Source organism: Micrasema longulum, unplaced genomic scaffold (assembly GCF_059751315.1).
Source record: "Micrasema longulum isolate JH-2025_06_02 unplaced genomic scaffold, ASM5975131v1 h1tg000678l, whole genome shotgun sequence".
Taxonomy (NCBI): domain Eukaryota; kingdom Metazoa; phylum Arthropoda; class Insecta; order Trichoptera; family Brachycentridae; genus Micrasema; species Micrasema longulum.
In genome coordinates this window covers 2368536-2394972 of record NW_028277874.1, presented here as the reverse complement: position 1 = coordinate 2394972, position 26437 = coordinate 2368536, and the positions used below count along the sequence as shown (strand labels likewise).

General features: G+C 30.2%; 1 protein-coding gene across 3 annotated transcripts in view; it reads right to left on the bottom strand.

Annotated features, from left to right (window-relative positions):
• The window catches only part of js (jiangshi), a 132482-nt gene extending 107648 nt beyond the window's left edge, over nt 1–24834 (bottom strand). The window contains exons 1-2 of one of the 3 annotated variants that reach the window (XM_088229470.1): nt 24564–24834; nt 24283–24419 (exon numbers count right to left, since the gene is read on the bottom strand). The gene's annotated coding sequence lies outside the window, so the exon portion shown is untranslated. Of the gene's footprint in view, nt 1–24282; nt 24521–24563 lie in introns of all 3 variants that reach the window. The other 2 variants (XM_088229472.1, XM_088229471.1) reach the window with 2 other exon arrangements.
• Nucleotides 24835–26437: the final 1603 nt, after the last annotated feature.

Genomic DNA, 26437 nt, shown 5'->3' with positions numbered 1-26437 from the left:
CTATTTCTATATTTATTACTTACTTTTGGTACTACCAAGCCATCATTAGACGTGAAGCGTGTATTATGGTTATGTTTGAGAAGAAACTTGAATGTATTACTATTAAATTGTTCCAAAATGATGCAAAGCCACAGTAGTCCTCGAACAGGCAGAGTTTTGATTGTTTTGTACAGGATATCATTATTACTTCTTTGTTCGTGAATCTCTGCAGATAAAATTCGCTTAACTGTAGAGTACTGTAGACCCTGGATCATTTTAATATTAGTTTTAGTCGAATGTCCCCACGACTTTATACCATATCTTATTATTGATTCAACTAAAGAAAAATAAATAATTTTAAGAGTGATTTTAGGCAAAAAATATAAATTAATTAAATATCAACACATTGAGTTCTACAAAAATAATTTCCGTTACTTCTGTTAATACGTATTTTAAAAAAATATTTCTAGCACAAACCTAATAAGATACATTTTATTCTAAACAAGGAACTTCAGCCCTACGGGAAATTGGATACAATTTTTTTTCCTTACGGGCGGTAAAGATAAGAGCATGAAATTATGCAGCAATTTTTTTTTTTAATATTCGAAAAAAATATAGATTAAAAATATTTTGATGAAAACGAACTATGTACTTTGAACATTACTAGTCCATACGAATCAAGCAAAGCGCAATGATAAGAAAGTTGTGGAAGATTTTCGGTTTGCTTACTGTCAACGGACCAATCGGCAGAACTCCAGAGAAGAAGCGGAAGAGAACTTGAGACGTCACACGCAGAATAATTTCAGAAATACAAAACTTTGAAAAATTATAGCGCTGATAATACGATAGGATAGGGCAGAATTAATAAAAAAATCTCTTAGTCTCATAGCCCTAGTTAATCGATTTGTACATTACGAGGCGTACTTATCAATACTTCATTTAATTTTTCCAGTTTTTTTTACCTGAGAGTGGCTATTGATTCGAAAACACAAATTTTGGTTCTATTTCACGTACGGAACTGTATTCTTCACCCGCCTGGTCACGGCGAGAGATACACAAACAGGTTACCAAGTTATCGTGATATTTAAGTAATAGATAATATCAGAACACCAGAATAATTTCACGATTTACCTTCTTATGTTTAACTATGCCTTGTACCTTACCAAAGATGGCTTCAGATTACGATGTTACCTATAATGTTTCTAAAGTGGTTATTTGTTGATTCAAATGTTACAAAGTTAAAAAAGGAAAAAAAAACATTACAAGATTACTGCAAAGAGGTTGAAGATAAGGAGATAAAAATGGTTTAATTAACATAGTTTTGAGTTTGTCCAATTATTTGTAGACATGGGGCCCTATGCTGGACTCATTCGTCTTTAGAATCATATGCGACTTCCGTAATTCGACGAGTGACAGCATTCTTGTACCACCCATACGAATGCAGTCGATCGAAAACCAATCGACTTTATCTCGAGTGCCCCAAAGCACTCGACATTGACAATCGAATGCGACATCGTAACTACAGCTGTCAAACTTATTTCTTGTAAAATGCTCGGCATTCATGTTTGAATATCGAGTAGGTATATTTGTTGTATTTTAACTTGAAATTTACAACACTAATCAATGTTATGATGATGAAGTATCAACAAATGTGCAGCAAATATAATTGTACTTATTTTTAATCCATTTTCAAATGAAATTTCACCAGAGACATGATTTTAAAATTGTTTTATCGCTTGTCAATGTCAAAATACGTATTTGAGATATATATTATACAATATGTTTTTAAAATCCATTAAATATATATGAAATGTTTCTAATAACATGCAGATGTGTGTTATGTCAAAGGCAAATAATAATTATCAATGTTGCAGTGTTTCAGTAAAACATTTTAAACATACAAACATACAAAAAACATACAAAAACCGAACAACTGTGGGTGGCTTCAGCCAGACGACAGAATTTGATCCAGGATACGGCTCTACCCAATGTAGGGAGTGCCGTTTTACCCCCCGTTAAACTACTGGGAGTTTTACTCAATTCTGACCTATCTCTTGACGCTCAAATTAGTAGAACGATAAGTTCATGCTTCTACCAGCTGAGACAAATTAAATGCATACGCAAAAATTTGCCGGTTGATGCCGCCCGTCAATTAATAAATGCGTTTGTAGTGTCTAGAGTCGATTATTGTAATGGTATCTATGCAGGTCTACCAATGAACAAAATGACTCGCCTACAATCTGTATTGAATGCCGCAGCGAGATTTATTTTCGGAATCTCTAAGTTCAGTCATATCACTCCACTACTTCGGGAACTACACTGGCTACGTTTTCCACAGAGGGTCGAATACAAACTCTGTTGGCTTATGTATAAGTCACTGCACAACTCGGCTCCGGAATATCTAAGGGAACTATGCATTCCAGATGAACTAGCTGACAGGCGTCTCACGCTTAGATCAGCTACGTCTACGGCGAGAGGAAAAGTTATTATACCTCTACGCAAACAGCGCACTAAATTTGGTGAGCGCGCATTTGCGGTCGCAGGCCCTATGGCATGGAATGCTCTCCCAGCAGAGGTGCGAGGCTGTGAAAGTGAAGTGATGTTTCGGAAAAAACTTAAAACCCACTTGTTCTCTAAATCATTTGAATAAATCCGTAGCACGTGACAACAAAATAAATTATTTTAATTAAATTACAAATTTAAAAGCTTCAATTAAATTAACTTAACAACAGAATCACCATGTAAAGCGCCCTTGAGGTATTTTATTACGAAAATGGCGCTATATAAGTTATCCACAATAAATAAAATACACAAAATATTCAACGGAAGAAGTTTGACAACAAACAATAAAGGTTTACGTGTGCCAGGAGACCAGGAGAGACATATACATATAAGTACGGATTTGTTAGTGTTGGCACTTTGTCATTCGTCTTTGTAATTAAATTGTCGGAGGGTTTTCAAGAATAGCATTATGACAAAGCAATCGAGATGCCCAATCGACTATTGTCGAGTGGGTGACAAAATGTCACATCTTTCCAGCATATGGCTCATGGAATAAATTTCATTCCCTAGGGATTAAGGATTAACAATTGAAGAGTACTGCTACTACTACCATCACGCTATTTCCCCGTAGGAGTAGGCAAAAAGGATGGACCGCCACACACGTCTATCCTGGCATACATTCCTAGCTTCTTCCACATTCATCTTAAGATTTCAGTTTATCTGATCACGCCACGTCTTTCTTGGTCGTCCTCGTCCCACGTTACCGTTCGTTCTCGCCATATGTACCTGCTTTACCATTATTTCGTCATCCATTCGTTCTACATGCCCAAACCATCTCAGAGACCCTTTCTTAATCTTATAAATTATACCTAATTTAGATTTACATTCTCGCACTGATTTTATCATTCGTATCCCTGTCATATATTGATTTCTCACACATTCGTCTAAGAAGTCGCATTTCAACCGCGTACACTCTGCTTTCATCCTTCCTCTGTCAGTTCCATGTTTCATTGCCATACATAAGTGTTGGGACTAAAACTCCAATGTTTAGCTTCGATTGACCTATTTTTATTAGAAATTACTGAGCTTAGTGTGCCGTTAATTTTGTTGCCCGCATTCACTCTCCTTTCAACATCTTTTTCTACTCTTTCATCTCTTGAAAACATGCTTCCTAGATACACGAGTGGATAAAAGTGATATGTGACGAAAACAAAAAGCAGAGACATTTGGGGTTAAAGTTTTGAACACCAGTACCATTTTTAATAAAATAACACATTCATTCACCCTTAAATTTTTTTTGCAACTTTTTGATAGAGTTGTTGGATTTATATGAAAGGGGGTGTATATAAAATCTTGATTTATGTAAAAAAGTTTTTTTAATTTATTTTATTTTTATTTTAAAAAAAAGTAATCTTTATTATGATTTTCGCGCGTTCTTATGATTTACCTACCCAAATATTTTAGTTTTGGTGGCCATTTTTAACTTGTTTTTTTATTTTTTTATTTTTATTGTACGTAATTTATTGTTTTTGTTTTACGTGTGGAATGAAGCGGAGTGGCTTTTTAAAGGTATGTTTTTTTCTTATTTTTTTGACATTGTATTTAGTAACGCATAGAAAATATAGTTTTCTATTGGCCTATAATTTTGGTTTATTTGTAAATATTGTTTTTTTTTTGTAATGGCTGTTGTTTTTTTTAAATAAATAAACTCACTATTAGAAAATGTAAATAAAGTTGTGGTAGGGTTGCGATCCTCAGATCTTTGATCCATGAGTACAAGCCACGGGACCACAACCCGAATTTAATTCGACTGATTTTCTTTTTTGAATACAAAATGACAGCTGGTTTAGCGCAAAAAAATGACTTTTTCGAAAACTTCAAGCTCTGGTTGAGGACCAAAAGTAGTATCGAGTTCTTTTTTGATATTGTTTTCATTCCAAGTAATCCAAAAGGCAGCTTTTTAGACACCTTTCGTTTAAAAATTCGGAAAAAAAATATCGGCCGACCCTAGATCATAAATCTGTTTGTGTCACTCGGTGTCCGATGCCACATTTTCCTGGTGTTGAGTGGAGCAATTCCTATTATACGGTAAAGTTATGTTACACTGTGAAAAGTGGATACTTGAACCAGCCAATGACATAAGTCCAGAAAACGTCCAGACCGCCATATTACATTTTTTGATGTTTTCTGTTCATCTCATTTACAGTTATACATTGCGTCTACCTTATCGCCCGGATTCATATTAACTTATTTAAACGCGTCACTTTACAAAATATCGTACTCGCATTTACGATAAACACTATAAAAAGATCTTTGAATGCAATTACATTATCAGGGGTCTAATTATTCGTCAATTCTTAAGGTCGTGTAACAAATATAATGAAATAAACCGGTTTTGGTACAGTCATGTCTCGCGATGAGTTGACCTGCCAGGAAAGTGAAAAAGTTAACGTCTAGAAGATGTCAGTTGCTAAAAACAAGAGGTGCTAACCTTGTAGCTTGTAAGTGCAAGAGCTATCTTTTACTTGATCTATTCCGTTTATCAAACAAATTATAATAATTGTGTCGATTAATCAAATAAGCATGTCTTGCTCGGAGAGCCCGAGTTTACGCTGTGCAACTCAATTGAGCTTAAACTCCGTCTCATCATATCATTATCATCACCATCTCTCTTTTCGCACCCAATGGTTCACAGGACACTGCATTGGTTAAACAAATGCAGTGTAGTTTGATCAAAATTGAATATTAAATTTATTTCACTTATTTAATTTATTTAATTTATTTAATTCATTATTATTATTTCGTTTATTTTTATTTATTTTTATTTATTTCATTTATTTTATTTATTTCATTTATTTCATTTATTTTATTTATTTGATTTATTTTATTTATTTTATTTATTTCATTTATTTTATTTATTTTATTTATTTTATTTATTTTATTTATTTTATTTATTTTATTTATTTTATTTATTGTATTTATTTGTATATTTATTTGTATATTTATAAACAGTTATATATATTTTATTTGTTATTTTTTTATTTATTTATTTATTTATTATTTTCTTCATTTTTAAACAAATATTATAAAGCAATGTCTAGTAGGAGAAAACCCGTCTTAAGGCAGACTAGCATATATGTTTATTTATATATCTCCATATACATACACACACACGTGTGCACCCTTATAAACATTCATACACATACACACATATATACGCATATATACATACACATATGTATGCATACACATACACATACCCACATAAATATTCATACATATATACACACACATATATATAAACATCCTTACATGCATACATACATACATATACATATATATATTTATAAGTTTTATTGTTCTTGTCATTGTATTGTTTGGTGTTTAAATTGTCGTGGATAGTATAAAAAATATTATAATTTACCTTGCAATGTAGTTTATACGCATTCAGTTTCTTTTCTTCCTAGCTTAATAAGCCACTGGGTTATATTATTTTTTGCATGGTAGTTACATCGTGTTGGGTGAAAAAAATATCTTTAACCTTATTTTGAATTCTAGGAGCTATAGAGCTTAAACATTTCTGTCCGAAAGAAGTTCTCGTCCGCGGTACAATGTGTTTATTTAATTTATTTTACCAAACTAATATTTACGCTTACTTTACTTACGTATCTACGAGTATTTACACCATCTTACTGTAATTATAATATTTATTTTTAAATTCAAGTATTTATATAATTAGTAAATTCATAATGTACATAAATAGTATATTAAGAACAAAAAATAATAAAAGCATAAAACATAAGAATGGGAGAATGGGTAGGAGTGAACAGTGAATGTAAGGTGACCAGGCGTACGCTTCAGTTGCCAGTCCCGAAACAACAAAATATTGGAGTTTAACAAACGTTTGTAGTAAAATTTAACTTCCAAACATTCCTTTGATACATTTTTTTTTTCGGAACTGTTATTTTGTTTAATTTACTTTTTTTTATAAAGCATATATTTGTAAATCTTACAGATGACATGCTTATTTTTTATTGATATTTTCTACTAATGCATACTTTTTTTTATGTTTTAAAAAATATGTTATGTAATTTTTGTTGCAATTTTTTCACTGCTGTCATTGTTATTTTGTAAAAAATTCATCGAACCGTAAATAATTTTACTTTTTAAAACTGTACATGAAAATAAGTATGGGTAATAGGTACTTACATATTTTAGGCATTTCCTGTTAGGTGAAATAATCAGAAAGAATTTCACCCGCATAACTATATTTTACCTCACAAAATAATTATTGTTTGGTAAAAATCTTAAAATAACATTTCTTGTTGTTTGTTTATCGTTGTTTCAAACGTACAGACCGGAAAATACAAGATACCGTAAAAACTAACGTGAAATCGGTCGTTTTACGCGATTAGCGCAAAAATCAACGTCTTGGAAAATAAGTTATTTATAATATAAATAAAATAAAAAATCAGGAATATTTTTAGTGTTTTATTATAGAAATAAAAGACGAGTGATACTCTAATCCACAAATTTGGAATATCCACTAACCGGTTTCATCGCTTTCGCGACATCTTTGAGACCGGTATCTTTATTAAGGAGTTCAATGTATTTACACAAAACAGAGGTAAGGATAGAGAATTCAAAATTATAAAAAAGTAAATTAAATAAAATTATTATTTTTTATCAAATTTTTTTCGGGTTCACTAATGAGTTGATATAATGCTATTTTAATGAGTTGAAATATTGTATAGATATTTTTTTTTATTTTTAGTGCCCCATTCTTCGTGAGTCTGATTTTTGTCAAATATGATTTCTGAAAAACAACTTGTGGATTAATGTATTACTCGTCTTATTTTTCTTTAAAAAATTACAATGAACTTCGAATAAGAATTTTCACTTACAAACTTAAATATTTTTCAAAAATATTTTGAGTTTGTCCAAATTTTTGTAGACACCTTCTCTAAAATGATCTTCAACTCTTTTGTAATTTGTTAAATATTTTTAGTGTTTTTTTTTAAAAGGAATAACCCGCTAAGCCTCTATAGAGGCTTGTCAGCAGGTGGGATTGAGGGAATATGAAAGGAGGTAATGAAAACTACACCACAACGCCCAGACCAATTATTGAGAAAAAAATCTTTCTTTGATTTTTTTTTCTTGCAATTGGCGGGAACCGCACTAGCGACGCCAGTTGCACAGTTGACCGTCTGACCAACTGCGCCACGGCGCCTGTCTGCGTGTTTTGAAAATTAGGATTTTAGAAATGGGATGGGATTCCACCCCTTGGGAGTTTCCTAGATCAACACTATATTACAAAAAAGATGGAAAACATTTTAAAGAAGGAGGAAGATAAACCACAGGAGACACAATGTTCAGGAAACAAGATTTTGTGATCGTACGATTTCTAAAACATCATAACGTGTGAACAAAATGAGATAATTTGACTAAATGTCATTAAATATTTTTAAATAACCACTTACCGACTTTTCTATGTCTACCGGTTTCGAGACGTACCCGTCTCTTCGTCAGGTCACCAATTAAACCAACATGCAAAACCCACTATACACCTTCACCATGGTTGTTTCACAAAAATATAAAACGAACACGACAAGCATTTTAATAAGCACGGGCACTGATTAGGACAAACATGCACTGATAAAATTATGAAAATATTCTATGTAGTTTGAGAAATAGTTGAAAAAAGTAGAGGGGGTGGAGGGAGGGGGTGAGCTAGTTAGGGTGACCATTACAGGGGAACACCGTATAAAGGACTATATTGAAAGTTTGTTTGATTATTTATCAGACGAACCTTATTTTTTAAAGCTTTCCTAATGTGATATATTTCCATATGATTTACTTTTAGCCCTTTATTATTTGTATGTAAGATTTGAACTCCTGTATTTTTATTAAAGTAATTGTTTATATTGATTAAGTGATTTGCGAATTCAGAGAAATTATTATTGAGAAGACACCTCATATGTTCTTTAACACAAATATCGAAATTTCTTGATATTCTTCCAACGTAAACTGAAGGACAAGAATTGCATTTCAATTGGTAAACACCTGAATTATTTAATATACTATTTTTATCATATTTAGTAAGCAATAATTTACCGATATTGTTTTTTGTATAAAAAAAAGGTTTGATATTATTTGGTAAAAATTTGGATACATTTGTGGCTATAGAATTTACATAAATAAATTTTCCTTATTTATCATCATTATAAGTATTAACAATATTTTGAGTTTGTCCAACTCCCTGGGGAGCTGTTTATATTAACATATTACAACAGAGATAAAGAACATTTAAGAGAAGGTAATATAGAAGTCTAGGCATCTACAGGGCTTATGACCTGTCAATGGCTGGTTTAAGCCACTTTACACACTGTGTAACATTCACCATTCATTCTGGTAAAATAATTCAGTTAAATGAATCTCACCTGCATAAATAAAGGTTTCAGCTCTTTAACTTCACAAACATCAACAGATGAAAGAATTGAAGGAATATAGATGTTCGAATATAGGCAGAATGGTGAATGTTACACAGTGTGTAAAGTGGCCACTTAAACCAGCCATTGACAGGTCATAAGCCCTGTAGATGCCTAGACTTCTATATTACCTTTTCTTAAATGTTCTTCATCTCTGTTGTAATATGTTAATATAAACAGCTCCCTAGGGAGTTTAATCTAGTCCTTGTCTACAAAAATTTGGACAAACTCAAAATATTTTTGATAAATTACCTGGTCCATGAAGAAGTATAGAAATTGAAAAAATAACATTTTCAGGCGTTGCCTAGTATGTAGGTGAAATAATTCAATTAGATGAATCTCACCTGCATAAATAAAGGTTACAGCTCTTTAACTTCACAAACATCAACAGATGAAAGAATAGAAGGAATATAGATGTTCGAATATAGGCAGACATTTAACATTTATTAAACGATGAAACATCAAATAGAATGCGGAAGGTTTTTGGGAAGTAGGATGGTTGGATGAGTTACCAATGAAAATATCCGTGTAAGTTGGTTTTCGGAAAATGTTAAAACCGTAATTGATTATTGATGTTCGTTAATGTCAAATCTGAAAAAAAAATAATTATTTTTTGGACTTCTAAGGTGAATTTAATTTTGTCATCAAAAGTATTTAAAAAATTAAAAAATTAAGTCAATATACGTTTTGTTATAACTGTGAGATAATTTTTATTAATAAAGAACTTTCAAAGCAAAAAAATTGATTATTTTGATAAAAATAATACATGTAAAAAAAGCGTTATCTTTAATAAATACATTACATATTAACTAACATATTACATTACATTACATTACATATTTTATTTGCACAAAATATTCCCAACCAGCAAAAGTGCTGATATAATTATGAAACTTAAAAGTTGATCAACTAACATCACATATCACTCGTCACATTGATTGTAAGAACAGTTTTTTTAAGGTGTTTTTTTTTGACATCAGTGTTTTGTTCACCTATAAAATAGCTTTTTTGATGTTTTCTGCATTTTTAACTTCAAAACGGCAAAAATTGGACTTCTGTGTTTTATCCTCTAAGGTACAGTTATATGTATTTGGTAAAAATTATAAATAAGTTATTTTTTGATAACTCTTGATAAAATTCAATTGCAATATAGAAATTTATATATTTAAAAAAAATATATAATTAACGAAGGGAGCGAAACGTCTCGTTTTCGGGTGATTGAAAATATGCATATTTTAAACATTTCTAGAAAATTTATCCGACGTCGGATGAAAAAAAATATTAATACCTTCATCATAGTAATTTTTTGATTATTTAAAAACAAATATAATAAAAAAACATGAATAGTTCTTATTATGGTTAACAAGAAGAGTTTTTTTTCCTTATATCTACGTAATGGAAAACGTTAATATGTCAAGTTAAGATTAAGTAAATAGTTGAATATTTTTAACCGTAACTTTTCTCGCTAATTTGAACGAAACATTGGTGAGAGAAAATATATAAAATAGGTTTTTGGAATAATTTGCATCTTAAAAGGGATATTTATTCCTTGGAATACAGCGTAATCCAGTAGGTGGTATGTATTGCAGTAATTCACATTTGGTGCTCTTAATTGTGTATACCTTGTATATATTGTATTGAAAAGGTCCAAAATAAGTTTTTACGATTTATAAATTTTAAATTAGGTGTTGGTATTGAATTTTTAAATTATGATTTGTTACTATTTATTTTGAAATTATTAAGACTAAGTGACAGGAGAATTATAACTGATTTATTAAATTTATATAAAATAATCCATTCCATGTTTGACACCCCTGCATTTTTATCACTAATTAGTTTTAATGTACCAAAAAGGACAACTCGGCAAACCTACCAATACTGTGGCAACAATACTTCGACATCATATGGTAAAAATGCAGTCATCAATAGACTTCACTCTCTAGGCAATAAGTACCAGGACATTGGCGACTCATTTCACATGAAATTTATTACATATAGAACGGCTCTTCTTCTTTATTTTATTGGTAATAGTTCTAGGTAACTATTTGTTACTTTTGTTAAAAATTTGTTTTAAACTTCTTTATTAGTGTTTTTTTTTCTTTTTTCGTTTCTTTTCTTTATTAATTTATAAGTAAAAAATATTTCTCATTATCATTTTTTTTACATCATTATATACTTTTATACATAAACATATACTATTTACCTAAATATTAGTTTTCAATAATAATACATATATATATATATATATATTTTTTAATGTTATTCAAAATTTACTTCTTAGTTATTTTTTTAACTGGTTCAAAGTATCTCTAATACCAAATTATCTTTTTTTATCGATAATTCTATAAATGGTAATATTTTATTCTTTTATATAGTTTATATTTCTTAGACTTTCTAAATTAATAATATTATTTTAAATGCTCTGTATTACTTATAACTATGTTTACATGTATGTATATTTAATTGTATTTGTAACTAATATGTAAAAGGCACTAAGTGCCGTTAATTTCAATAAAATAAAATAAAATAAAATAAAATACCTTAAAAACAAATAAAAAATGCTGAAAAAAAACTACTAAAGTTTCAATAATAATAGCGGCCTCCGTGGTGAAGTGGTCAAGACGCTTGACTCACGCACGGAAGGTTCCGGGTTCGATTCCCGGTGAGAACACAAACATTAAAACGTAATTTTTCTCAAGCCTGGGTGTTCTGTGATGTAATTCATCGCTGTAATTGGGCCTCCGGGCCTGTTGTAGTGCAAAAAAAACTGATTTTTGAAGTTTGTATTTATTTCTGTGAAGTAATCATTCATTTAGCGACTTACATTGTATCCAAATCAGTATGAAAAATTATATTTCGTTGTAATATTATCTTTTTTTCTGATTAAACTATCAACTAAAAAATAGTTCAAATTGAACACTAGCAAAAAAAGGGACTCAATAAAATATTTTAAGAAATGTTAGGTCGGGACTCCTCTTCAAAGAAGTTATACTCTGTGACACATAAATAATAATTAAAAATACAAATCCTCGAACGTCATTGAATCATAAAAGGAAAAACGACATTGAGTTCTTACACGAGTAATTGAGCAATTACAATAAATTTAATTTTGATTTGTGACTGAATATTACTTTACGCGAGTTTAAACTAAATGGTTAGGCGCTTGTGTTGCAATACAGTAGTCGTGGGTTCGTTTCGGGTCGAAGGCTAAGTGTTAGCGTGTTTTTTGTAAATAATAGCAAAATACAGTAGGCGTTTTTATGTAAACTTTTGTAATTTTTCCTTACGTAAATTTATTTGACTTAAAATTGAATCATGGAAAATTGGTGACATCATTGTTATTTATTCATTCAAAATTACACTATTTTATATATTGATGAACTTATTAAGGCTTATTAGGCTATGCCCGTGTCAAGCCATAATAAATAACAATAAAAATACATAGTAAAATTAATTAGATTAAATTATAATATAAAAAAAGGTATAAGCAATAAATAAAAAATTTCAAAGAATACAATGCAAAAAAGATAATTAGAAATATTTTTTAAAATATAAATTAAACAAATTAAGAATCACACATAATCAAATATACAAAATAATGGTAGATATCATTAAAATCAAAAAATAATAGTGAAATGTAGTAGTATTAAAAAAAACTAAATAAGAGTATCATTGAAATCAACAGAAAAAGAAATATATATTTAAAAACATAATTGAAATGACAATTGAGATATATTTTTTAGCAACTCAATCAATACTATAGTAAGAAATACAAGAAATAAGAGCAATAAATCATATGCCAAATAATAGTACGTACTAAATTAAATCATACAAAAATACATAATGAAAAAACATAAAAATATCAAGATATATAAAAGTAAAAGTATGGAAGGAAAGCGGATTTGTAAATTTTTGCTAAATGCTAATCTCGAACTTTAAAAAAATTGACAACCTCGTCCCTATCGATGGGCAGAATCGATGTCGATGTGTTATAAAAACTAGAATAAAAAAAAAAAAAAGTTATTCTACACTTAGATAGACCATTGATATTTTAATACATATTATTATTTTAATTTATTTTGATTAACATATTGAAAAAGAGATGAAGCACATTTTAGGGATATATTGAAGTCTAGGTATTTACGGGGCTTATGACCAGTCATTTATATTTTTTACGAACATTATTATGTATGAAAAAAGAATACACACATTGTAAAAGTATAAATAAAAAAATAAATAACGCAGTACGTTATTTGAGTGAACCTACCGGAAGTATTACTAAAATGTTTTTCCCTGCAATTTTTCATGCCTATGATTTCAGGAGAATGCAGAAAGCTGGCTACGAGCTCACCCAGATTCTCAAGGGTCACGGTGGGTTCATGAGCCACCTGCATCGCTTCAAGCTCTCCGAGATCGACAGCTGCCCATGCGACGATGAAACTCCTCAAGATGTCCCTCACCTGTTGATGCATTGCCCCTTTTTCAGCTTTCAAAGACAACAGCTGGAGGCGCGATGCAGAAGCCTGGGCGAAGATCTTTGCGACATCCCATCGGTGATATGTAATAAAGAACTCACACGAGAGGTAGTATCATACATGGTCAGTGCAGGCAATTGGTAAAATAAACCAAAGTAGGGAACAAAATGCCGAACACTCTTCTAGTGGAACGGAAGGCCGGTTGACAACTGTCAACAGGCCGAAGAGTTTTAAGTGGTTTCCTCTCCACATGAGCAAATGCTGAGAAGTACCTGATTGGCCCACATTAGAATATCCTTCCTGATTCCAACAGTTTAGCTAAAATAATGTAATATTGAATCGGGTTGTGGTTCGGTGGTTAGTGTCTCAGACTCATGGATCAAAGGTCCGTGGTTCGATCCCCACGCTACTTCAACTTGATTCACATTTTCCAATAGTGAGTTATTTGCAACTCGTTGAAAATGGCCCTCAAAATGAAATATTTGGGTAAATCATAAGAACGCAAATATTTATTTTATTAAAAAAAATATATATTTATAATAGCAGAAAAAATCCTCTTTTTGAAATATAAACCTTGTATATTACAAGTAAGGTAAACAACAATGCAACTCCCGTATAAAAAAAAAATATATATTAAGTAGACTTGGTGGGAGTGGAAGCGGGAGAGAGGTGTTTATAATTGAGTTTGATTCACATAATACATATAGGGTGATGTTATGTGACGTGATGAGGCGTTCTATCCTATCTGCCTACCCTACGGAGAAACGGCGTGATGGTTTGGTTGTTTTGTTTGTTTCATATAATACAACAAAGAGTTCTCGCTTAGCCACCGTACCGACTAAGCGTGAAATAAATAATAGTTTCTCTTTTCAATCGTAGATTTATATTCGAAAATAAGCTGCTTACTTTAAAAAAAAACAGTGTTTATAAGTGGCCAATGTGTTGACAAAAAGTGGAAAAAGAAGACGATTAATTTGATTGGTTTGTTTTACACTTTATTCTTACCAAAATATGTAACAAGTAGTGATTGATGGAAACAAAACTAAACTTATGGTTTTTAGCCGAGAGAGTCATCTAAATGAATAACTCCAACTTAAAGGTGTCAATATTGAGAGAGTTAATTAGTTTAGGTTCTTAGGCAGTATCATCACTGAAAATCTAGACCCCGACATTGAGATAAAATGCACAATAGAAGCAGCCCGAACAGGATTTAACAAAATGAAAAATCTTCTTTGTGACGAACGAATGGTCAAATGTTATATATGGTCTGTTTTACTGTACGGTGTAGAGCTGTGAACTAGCCAGATTTACTTGGTCATCGTCTTCCTGATAGACCGTCTAAAAGAAGGGGAGACCGTTGGATCTCAACGTCCCAAGAGTGGCAGTTTTACGAGGAGGAAAAAGAAGAAGAAGTATTCATCATTAATGAAAAATAAACAAGACTTAAATGTTGCGACCTATTAATCTGAGACTGTTTTTTCTAATTTATAATAGATTTCACTAATGATTATCCTTTGATAAAAACAAGTTATGGTAATTTTTATTTTATGTCTTATCAACATTTTTTAAATACTACATTATTTTTAAAATGTTTATTTATGTTCCTTTTTGAATTTGTCGTTACAATCAATCATCAAATAACATATGCATCTATGGTCTGTAGATTTCTAAGCACAAAACTATGTATGTAAACATCATTTGAGGAGATACATAACATAGTCATTCATAATTTTTAATTTTTTTTTTTTTTAATTCAAACAGATGTACAGGATACAATTCTAAATTATTTATTTACTAACAGCCTTGGTCAATTTGTACAAAATGTATATATTTATAATTTGGATAATTTATATAGCGCCGTTTTTGTGAAAATCACCTCACGGGCGCTGTACAATAAATAAATATCCCACTACGTCTTGCAGCTACAGAGCGCATGGACGGTTGGGATTCTTGTTCCGCGTCTCCAATTATGATATACAGGAGCTAGATTACAGCACGTCTTGCAGCTACAGAGCGCGTAGACAATAAGAAATCTAGTCCCTTTTTACATTTTTTATTTGACAATAAAGTTTAGAGACTTAGTGATATTTAAAAAAAAAAAAAAAAACAATTTATAAAATTAGAAGTTAGATTACAACAAGTCTTGCAGCTACTGAGCGCATGGACGGTTGTAATTGTTGACCTCATTTACTAAATTATGATATTTGATAGTTGATAAAATTTACCTATTGAAGCTAGATCACTAATCGTCTTGCAACTACAAAGTGCATGGACGAGTGAAATTCTGGCCACTTAAAATTATCAATAAATTTACAAAAACAAACATTGAGCATAATAGTAAATTTGTAAAGTGTTCGTGTTAAAAAGTAAACAATAATATATATAAAGAGTACTTAATAGAACAAAAAATGAGATTTAAATAAAAAACATTCATTATTTTTTTTATTTCAAAATTTAACAGAAAAGTAGGATAACACGTTTTTACGGAACATCTTAAAAACCTTACCTTTATATATAATAAAGCAAAAATATTTTTTTTTAAACTAATAAAACTTAAAAAATAAATATGTGAATAATTTTAAGACAAAAAGAAATATAAAAAGGAAATAGAAGCTTCATGTTCTAAACCAGACGTTAAAAATACCTTGGGATTTACTTCCAATATGAATCCCCAAATTGCAAAAAGTTAGCTGCCGTTTGTAATGAACAAAACTTGTCGAAAATTCTGGCAAAGAAAACGTCTATTGCGGAGTTAACACATTTTTGCAATGTTGTTATCATGTTCGCCTATATTGGTATTTATTCGTAACAATACGTTATGCATATTAAAGCAATGTTACATTGTTTTGAGACCAGTTGCATGTTTTTTTGTTAACACATCGAGGTATTACAGAGAATTTGTATTCATAAAACAATTTTTTTTAAATCAAGAATATTATTAATATTCAAAGCATTAACTTTGTGGTCCAACATTTTAATATTATGTTAATAAAATTTGTATAAAACCACTCACCGACTTATCTGTCTACCGGTTTCGAGACGTAACCCGTCTCTTCGTCAGGACAACAACACCACACCAACATGCAAATACCACTACACACCTTCACTATAGTAGATTTGCAAAAATATAAAATCGACATGCAGGTTAGACGCATGCTTCACTACGCCACCACCGAGGGTTAATGACTTATGAGGCTAATATTTCAAAAGGATTAACAATCGGAAAAGGAGGAAAAAGGGAGGGGGAGGGTAGGGTGACCATTACAATGAAATATCGAATAATGGACTATATTGGAAAGTTACTTGATTATTAATTAATGGGACATTATTTTTCAAAGCCTTTGGCCTAAGGCTATTTTTGCAAAACTACTATGGTGAAGGTGTGCAGTGGTATTTGCATGTTGGTGTAGAGTTGTTGTCCTGACGAAGAGACGGGTTACGTCTCGAAACCGGTAGACACATAAGTCGGTGAGTGGTTTTATACAAATTTTATTAACATAATATCAAGAATATTACTTTTGGATCATGGTTCTGACACTAACTCATCTTTTTAGATTTTGTCCATCCATCCAGTTATTAGACATGTTTAAACATAATTAAGGCAAAGCACAGCGAATATAAGGATTATAAGATTTGTGATAAAACAGTGAAACATTATTGGAAAAGTAATTAAATGTGAGATTCATACATATACTTATTAGAAATTAAAATATAAATAAATAATAGGCATAAAAAAATTGTTTCTCCAGATTTTTTTTACCATATAGTGTGCTTACACAAAATGCTGAAACTTTCGATTTTTGTCCAGATTTCCCTGACATATCATATTTTGCTATCTCAAATAGACGCCAAAATAAGATATGTTTGACATATTTTATTTAGCTATCTAGAATAGACGGAAAAACAAAATATGTTTTACCTATCACATTAAGCCATCTTTCAATACACATAACACCATCTTTAGAAATAGAGGAATGGTTGATAAAACAAAAACTAATATGGTATTGTAGGATGAGGTGGTGCATATGCCAATAAATTAAACCTCTTAAAATAGTACAAAGATGAACTATTAAAGTAATTTTAAAGAAACCCTCAACATTTAATACGGAAAGTCTATATAAAATATTTAAGGTTCATACAGTAGACACTCTTTATAAAATATATTCTATACAAATATTCTAATACAAATATATAAAAAAGAAAAAATAAAAGAATTTGAAATGAATAAGTCACTCAGATACCAACATAATATTAAAATTCCTAAATTCTATACAAGTCATGGTCAAAAAAGCTTTGTATTCAAAGGTGTAAAAAAAAAAATCTTCCTAATGAACTAAAAACTATTAAAAATAATAAATCAATAAATAAATTTAAGAACAATATTTTGAGTTTGTCCAAATTTTTGTAGACAAGAACTGGATTTGAATCCAGTTGAATCCAGTCCAGGGAGTTGAATCCAGTTCTTGTCTACAAAAATTTGGACAAACTCAAAATATTGTTGATAAATTACCTGGTCCATGAAGAAGTATAGAAATTTAAAAAAATAACATTTTCAGGCGTTGCTTAGTATGCAGGTGAAATAATTCAATTAGATTAATTAGAATCTTCAATTAGAATCTCACTCGCATAAATAAAGGTTTCAGCTCTTTAACTTCACAAACATCAACAGATGAAAGAATTGAAGGAATATAGATGTTCGAATATAGGCAGAATGGTGAATGTTAATGTGTGTAAAGTGGCCACTTAAACCAGCCATTGACAGGTCATAAGCCCTGTAGATGCCTAGACTTCTATATTACCTTCTCTTAAATGTTCTTCATTTCTAATGTTAGAATAAATTTAAAGTTAATCTAAAGAAATTGTTTGAACTCGTGTAAAAACAACATTAAATTTTAATTAGTATGAATGTATTATTGTTTCACGTTTTTTTTTATATATCCTTTCTTTTTATTTTTCTTTTCATGTACTCGTATTTAAAATTATATAAACTCTTGTTAATAAACAACTAAAGCAGTGTAAGTCACTCTCCAAGCACAAGAGTTAGTCTCTTTTTTTGGAGAGTTACAGTGATATCATTTACTAGATGTGTAAAAGTAGATATGTTTAGAATTTGACAAAAACATGTACTTTTTATGAAATTTATGAATAAAAAAAATAATTTTAAAAAAACAGACGCTAAAATAAGATATGTTTGGCATATTATATTTAGCAATTTAGAACAAAGACGGCAAAATAAGATATATTTGTCATGTTTGCAGACAGACGTGACATACTATCTTAAGAAATAGAGTAATGGTTGATAAAACAAGATATCTTCTACACATGCCGTCTAAAATAAAGACAAAAAACAAGACATAGGAATTGTCAACCATTATTCCATTTCTAAAAAAAGTAGGTATGTTACGTCTGTTGTCAAGTCATGTTTGTTGTTAAGTGACATCTCTCAATTTGCCATCTTTGAAAATAGAAAAATATACACATTATAAAGTGACACGGCTTAATATTATCAAACCCTATAAACGAAGAAATACCATATTTCATTTAAAAAATCGCATTTTATAAAACGAAGCGACGGTTTATACAAGATAAAAAATAAAGTATAAGTAATCAAAACAATATTTTTGATAAAAAAAAAAAAAAATATAGATAAATTAAGGAGATAGTGGGAAGGGAAAATAAGACAAGCGAAAAGAGTGGTAAGGGATGAGTGACATTAATATTATTTATTTTATCTATCTAAGCACAGGGGGCTTTTAAATTACATGGGACAAACATATGTATCCAATAAAATAGTTTATAAACAAAATTATAAATAGAATACTGCATATATGGGTATATAAATAATTAAATAGTAGGTAAATAATCGAATGTAAAAAAATAAGTTTACCGTAGGGATTCTTTCACCGATGAGCGGTCATAACAGTAAAACTGCACTTTTAATATTTACGATTATATAATATTCCTTGTGTATGCCTGCATCAATGGTATTAACAGTACATTTATACGAATGTTCAAAACATAAATTAACACCTGTGTGCCTATTAAATCGTGGTTTTAATTAAATAAGTTTGCGAATTTGAGCCATATTTTCAGTAGAACAAATTAATAGTACAAGATGGTCTCAGTAATATAAGTAGACTCATTTCTATCATTTATCGAGTGGTACGAATAGTATAAGTTAGTGCAAGTAGTATAAGTAGACTCATTTCTGTCCGAACTTTAATGGTTCAAGTAGTATATCTGAAATATTTAAGTTGTTTGTACAATTAAGGATTAAATTATTCGGAAGTCTACAATTATTTATTTAATTTCAGAACTCATAAGAAATTATGAGTTCGGTAGTTAAATAATTGGGTTCAAAACAACGTTTTTATGTTCTCCTGAAAATGTACACTTTTGCAGTTTTACTTTTATGTTCGCTCATCAAAGATTTATGAGAAAGTAATCAAATAATTTGTTTACGATTATCTTCTTTATATATATAATTCCTCTGTGCGTGTGATGTCACCGTACTACTGCTAAACGGCTTAACCGATTTACGTGCGGTTTTCAGCGAAATATAGATCTCTGCGCTGTGCGTGTTAGTAGATATTAAAATCTTCAATCGAATATGTAAATAAGAAGTTAGGAGCATAAATGTTTTATTCATCGATCCACCAGGGTTGCATTCGAAGAGAATGCATTTGCAAAAAAATGGAAAGATGTTGTTTTTTTGTGTATAAAAAAAGTTTGTTTTTGAATGTTTACAAACAACATTTGTTTTTTGTGGATCTCAATCAGATTCTTTCCTTAAATTCCTTATAATTTCTACCCATTTATTTATTTTTTTGGATTTTGAGTAATACTAAAATAATATTAAATTCAAAACATTCGTTGAAATCGTATTCCTATATAAGTACACCCCTCTGTTGGTGAGAAGACCGGAGTTTGACGTTTGCAAAAAGAAGGCCATATTTGAAAAAATATTTATTTTATGTTTTGGAATTCAACCATAAACAAGTAACCCGGTACCTGCTCAAATTCAATATTATTTGAATATTAAAAAATATTATTTTTAGAATTTAATCACAAACAAGTACCTAGGTACCTACTTATCGATGAAATGTCTTTTTCCAAGGTAATAAATAGCAGGCAAGCCAACGTTCGGACAGGACAACGTCTGTCGGGTCCGCTAGTATGCTATATAAAATTTCATGCTCACGGACTAATTACATGAAAAATAGCATTTTTCGAAGAATACAGGCTGCCTGCAATGACTGTAAAAGGGACATCAATATATTACATCGTACATACAATAGTTTTGTACATTAAAAAAAATGATAATATTATATAACGCGTACTGTAAATTTATTGCAACACAGAGAGAAAACATTTTTGAGAAGGGAATATTGAAGTTTAGGTATTTCATAAGGTAGACCTGTCACTGTATAACATTGACTTTTCTGCCTGTGTTTAAACATCCACATTTCTTAAACTCCTCAATATGTTGACTATTGGGAAGTAAAAGAGATGAAACCGTTATTCGGATACGGGACAATGAAACCTCTGTCGATTTTAGTTAGGCATAATAAGTTTCCCGTACAGTTGTCCTTTTCGCACAATATCGGAGAGGTACCTGCGAGAGAGTGAAGGAAAAACAATGTTCAGATACCCAGTCATTAAAATTGTCTGGGACCGCATATCTCATTAAATGAAATAATTTATTAAATCCCTCGTTGCTTTCTTCCCATAGAATTAAGAATAGTCCAGAAGGAGCGTAGAAGCATATTTGAATACATCGGACTGTGTCCAAAAATCCCCCCACTTTGCCCCACTTTGCCCCACTTTCACCGCGCGCATTCGTAAAGTCACCGCGCAATGTTGCCAAATTGGAAAAAATATAATCACAACACAAATGTAAGTTAAAAAAAAGCAATTTGTTAATTTCTCTAAAATTTTATTGTGCACGCGGAAACATTGATTGACACAACATAGTAGATAAGTAAAGCGTCATTTAATAAGAGTAATTTAATTAATGAACTTTGAACTAAAAATATAAAACAAAATCTATTTTACATAAAACCGATATTTTTAAATCATGTCAAATAATATTTGATGTTTTAAAAATAATGTCAGTCAAATGTCCACCACGGCGTTGTTTAATCCGAGGTCCAATTTTCATTAGTTCTCTCATTAGATAAACAAAGTAGGGTAAAAAATTGACTACCCTGGCAACACTAACGAAATGTCCATTTTGTTTTCTCTGACAATCCGACAGATGGAAAAATAATTCAATTTTTCAGTAATGCATTTGCTACTTACACATGCATTTGCTAATTACAATGAAATGTGATCCAATCCTGTTTCTTTAAGATCCTCACCATCATCGCTCATCACCCATCACCTGTTTGATGCGCGTATGCGGTTTCTGGACTAGTCTTAATTCTATGTTTTTTCCTTATTTCTTTTTGAAATATTTTGATGTGTTATTTTATTACTTAAAATCGTCTACATAATGTATTTATATATGCATATAAACCGTTGTTTTGTAACATTACTAATTATTTTAAAGTACATTTTACATATCATAATAGATACCGTTTTTAAGTTATTGTTACAATTAAACTGTTTTTGTTCTTCTATTACTTTTCACTTTTATTTACATAGTTTAAAATCCTTATCTTAATAGGAACTTTTAATTTTTATAGTAATGTTTTATTTTTTAGAGTTAGATTGAATTTGTATTTTTGGATTATTTTGTTTTATTTCAATTTTTTAATTTTATACGTCTTATATCAGTTAGTTTAATCAACAATATTTTGAGTATATCCAGACGTTTGTAAACATGCTGGATTTCCTCCCTAGGAGGTTATTAAGATTTTAATTTGTTGTAACAGAGAGGGAAAACATTTTTAAGAAGAGTAAATATAAAGGCATTTACAGTCCCATACTTCTTTCTCAAAAATATTTTCTATTTTTTGTAACAAATTAATACTTTAGCTCTGCTTACAACAATTTTCAAAAGTTATATTTTATGAATGTTCAAACGTAGGCAGAACAGTGAATTTTACACAGTGTATAAAGTGGCCACTATAACCATCTAATGACAGCTCATGAGCCCTTTAAATGCCATGACTTCTACATTCCCTTAAATATTCTTTATATTTGTTTAATATGATGTTATTAAGTTCATATTTTTTTATTATTTACCATATTTAAAAAGCTACAGTTTTTTACAATATAAATACGTAATAAGGCGAAAGTACACATGAAGAAAACGAAACGAATACCGCATCAAAAAAATGAAACCTTTTGTTCTTGGTGATATATTACACTCGTATATAATGAAGAGAATGGATATAATATGTTTAATTAATATAACATACAGCCGTATAAAAACACAATGAACGTACATTAAAAATACATCTACCAATTGAGTTATCATAAATTACTTACATAATGTATTTACTTATAAAAAACAAAAATTTAAGTTATGAGCAAAAAGAATAAGTTCATGTTTTTTTCAATGGAAAGGATAAATCTCTTATATGCGTTCACAATAAAGATGTATATCTTAACAATAGTTATTATTGCATATACAGGTACGTCAATGCATGAATTCTGTGCGTAATTATATTTGCACTTAGGTACGTGGAAAAGTAAATATACGTATGTATTTATTTGTATTTGGTGTAACCATACGCTGAGTCTAGATTTTTCCAAATAAGGACAAGAGAACACAGCAAAAAAAAAACTTTAAAAAAAAATGTGTTCTTCTTCATTTTTAAACAACAGATAATTAAACAATTCATTTTTTTATTGAACAGAAGGAATCTAAAACCCTTGCTTTTTAATGATTTTGATAAAATTATAAATAAAGTTATCAATAAAACTTCTTGGTTTAGTTTTACTTTTTTATTATTCTGACCAACGAGCGTTTTCGCCTCTTCAAGAAAACAATTTACCAATCTTAAAGTAGGCATCTTCAAGGCTGGAAAATTGTTTTTTTTTTTCAAAAACATTTACAAAATAGTCTTAAATTAAAGTCCTGCTGAGTTGCATACATACAACTCGTCAGCAGGTCTATATATCATTCTACATTGCTTTGAGTATGTCCAAATGCTTGCAATCCAGCCTGTCTGCAAGCATTTGGTTACCTAGTAGGTGAATTGATTCAGCCGGATGAATCTCACCCACATGATAAAGGTTTCAGCTCTTTTACTTAAGAAACGTCAACAGATGGAAGAGTTGAGGAAATGTGGATGTTTGAGGAGAGGCAGAATGATGATTGTTATACAGAGTGTAAAGTGGCTACTTAAACCAGCCAATGACAGGTAATATGCCTTGTAAATGCCTTGTATTGCCTTCTCAAAAATGTTTTCCCTCTGTTGCAACAAATTTGATTCATAACATCTTCACCGTACGTTGCGCAGCTTTAGCAGCTTCATTCCCTCTTTAAAATGCGAACGAAAGGTGTCGAAAATGGTTACTTTTGTCTATTTCATATTCCATTTTGAAGGCTTGTAATAAAAAAAATATATATCTCTAACGTAAAAGTAAACAAGATATCTTGTAGAGTAGAAAAATATTTTTTGAATTACCATTTACCATTTTGTTGGTGCTCATTTTTAAATTTGGAAAAAAACCTACCAAATTTATCTTACCACCTAATTTATTACACTAATTAATATTTTATTTAAGAAATAATAAGTATATCGCTCTGTCAATTTAATTTATATTCACTTTTATTAACATAACTCATACAATATGCAATAGCGGAAAACTATTGTTAAATAATATACTTATATAATAAAAATGCACATGAAATTACACAGACAAAAACACAAAAAAGTACTCACCTTATTTTTCAAAAACAGTTTAATTTTTCCAAGTATCTAGACCTAAACGTTAATTCACTAAGTTTATCACTTTCACTTAAATAATTTTAATTCCGAATGTTTAAGAGAAGTTAAAAAAACAATTGATTGAAAAAATACTTTAAAAAATAAAAACAAGAGAATAAATAAGTTATTTAAATTTTCTTCTATTAAAATTAAATGTCACTGCTGGCTTGTGATTTAAAATGGCAAGGACATTCTAAAAATATTAAAAATAAATCATGCAAAATCTATGGTTATACCTGCTTAAAATTTAAGGAATAATAGCTTTTACTGAACAATAATACTATTCGTTAAAATTTGTATTTTTCTGTGCGCAAAAAAACAGAACTTTATTTGAATTTTTCGTCTCGTAGGTTTGGATCGAACGTTTTCAAGTTTCGAAACCACACGACGCGACCGACCGCGGAAGACTCCCGCCAATAACTGACATTTGCCAGCGGTTTGCCGCCAAACGGAAAAAGTTCGATACTCCGGGGAAGAGGTTATGAGATGTTTGTGCTTCCATATTATGTATATTATTGTTATCGGTTCGTACAACAGAAGTTAAATCTAAAAAGCATCGGGTTGTGCAATGCCTTGGAGAGAATATTATATCGCATTCGATTCGGTCGCAAGCAATTTATAAACTTTAATAGTGTTGACGGAAAAGTTAGCATTAGCATCGTGATATAATTGATTTACAAAGGAAACTGTGCTAATTTTAATTAAACGTCTTGTCAACGCATGTACATCATTATCATCATCGTGTCCCGGGCGCATCCTGTGGTGCATAGGGCACTACATTGGTGCGCTAAATGCTGCTTATATTGATTATTTGTTACATGAAGGTAAGGTATGGTATGTGCCCAGCGTCCAGATTACAATGATATGTTAACGGAGTTATCTTCCACTGTCTATTTATTTATATATACGCCCAATGAGCATTTTTAAGGACATATTAATACACAGAAAATTATTATAAAGGAAATTAGAAAGACAATGGTATTTAGTAGACTTGGTGGGGAGCAAAGCAAAATCGAAGTTTAGGTACGAAAATGTTTGTATTTGTATGAAAATTTAAAGTATCTTCGTCGGTAACATGTAATAAGGAAGTTCAGTCCTACGGGAAATTTGATATAAAAATTTATTCTTACGCATGGTAAATATTAGAGCACTAAATTGTACGGCGGAGTCTCTTAAAAATGTTTTAAAAAAATTACAAAAAATATTTTAGTAAAAACGAACTACTTCGCACGACGAATAAACGAATGATCAGAGAGTTGTGATAAATTTCTGGTTTACGGTAAGCTAACTGACGAATCAGCAGAACTCATCGAGAAGCAAAGGAAGAGAACTTGAGATGTTACACGTGAAGTTATTTAAAAAATACAAAACTTTAAAAAATCATAGCGCAGATAATACGATAAAAATTAATTTAAAAAAATTGAATTGTCTTAGTTTAATAGTCCATCGACAAATATTAGGAAAACATAATCTATTGAAAAAAACTAATAAATTTACAAAACCACCGAACTTCCTAATTGAACACGTTCAGAAAAAAAATGTCTGCTTTATCTATTTTTCACACAGAAAACTTAATTTATTTTTTTATATAAAAATAAGAAAACTATTAACTTCCCAACTACCTTAAAACCACATTTTGAATCAATATTTAATTTCCACTCTTCCAGGAGTCGAACTCTGCACTTATCTTCACTCGACATCTTTTATACTATTTGTCGTGAAATAATTATAAAATAAATCAAACATTAATATATGACAACCAAAAAGAAAAACGTTTTAATTTAAATATTATTTATCGTTATCTGATAATCATTTTATGGAGGTTTAGACATATATGCCGGATGATCTGTTATTGGCTAGTTTTAGCAACCACTTTACACATTGTGTAACATTCACCGTTCTGCCTATATTACTTTATATTATATATTCCTTCAATTCTTTCATTCCTTCATTTGTTGATTTTTGTAAAGTTACAAAGTTGATATCTTTATTAATGCGGGTGATATTTTGACGAAATTATTTCACCTATATACTAGGAAACGCCAAAAAACATCGTTTTCAAACATTTTTATATTTTTTGAACCAGCTGGTTTTATCAAACATATTTTGA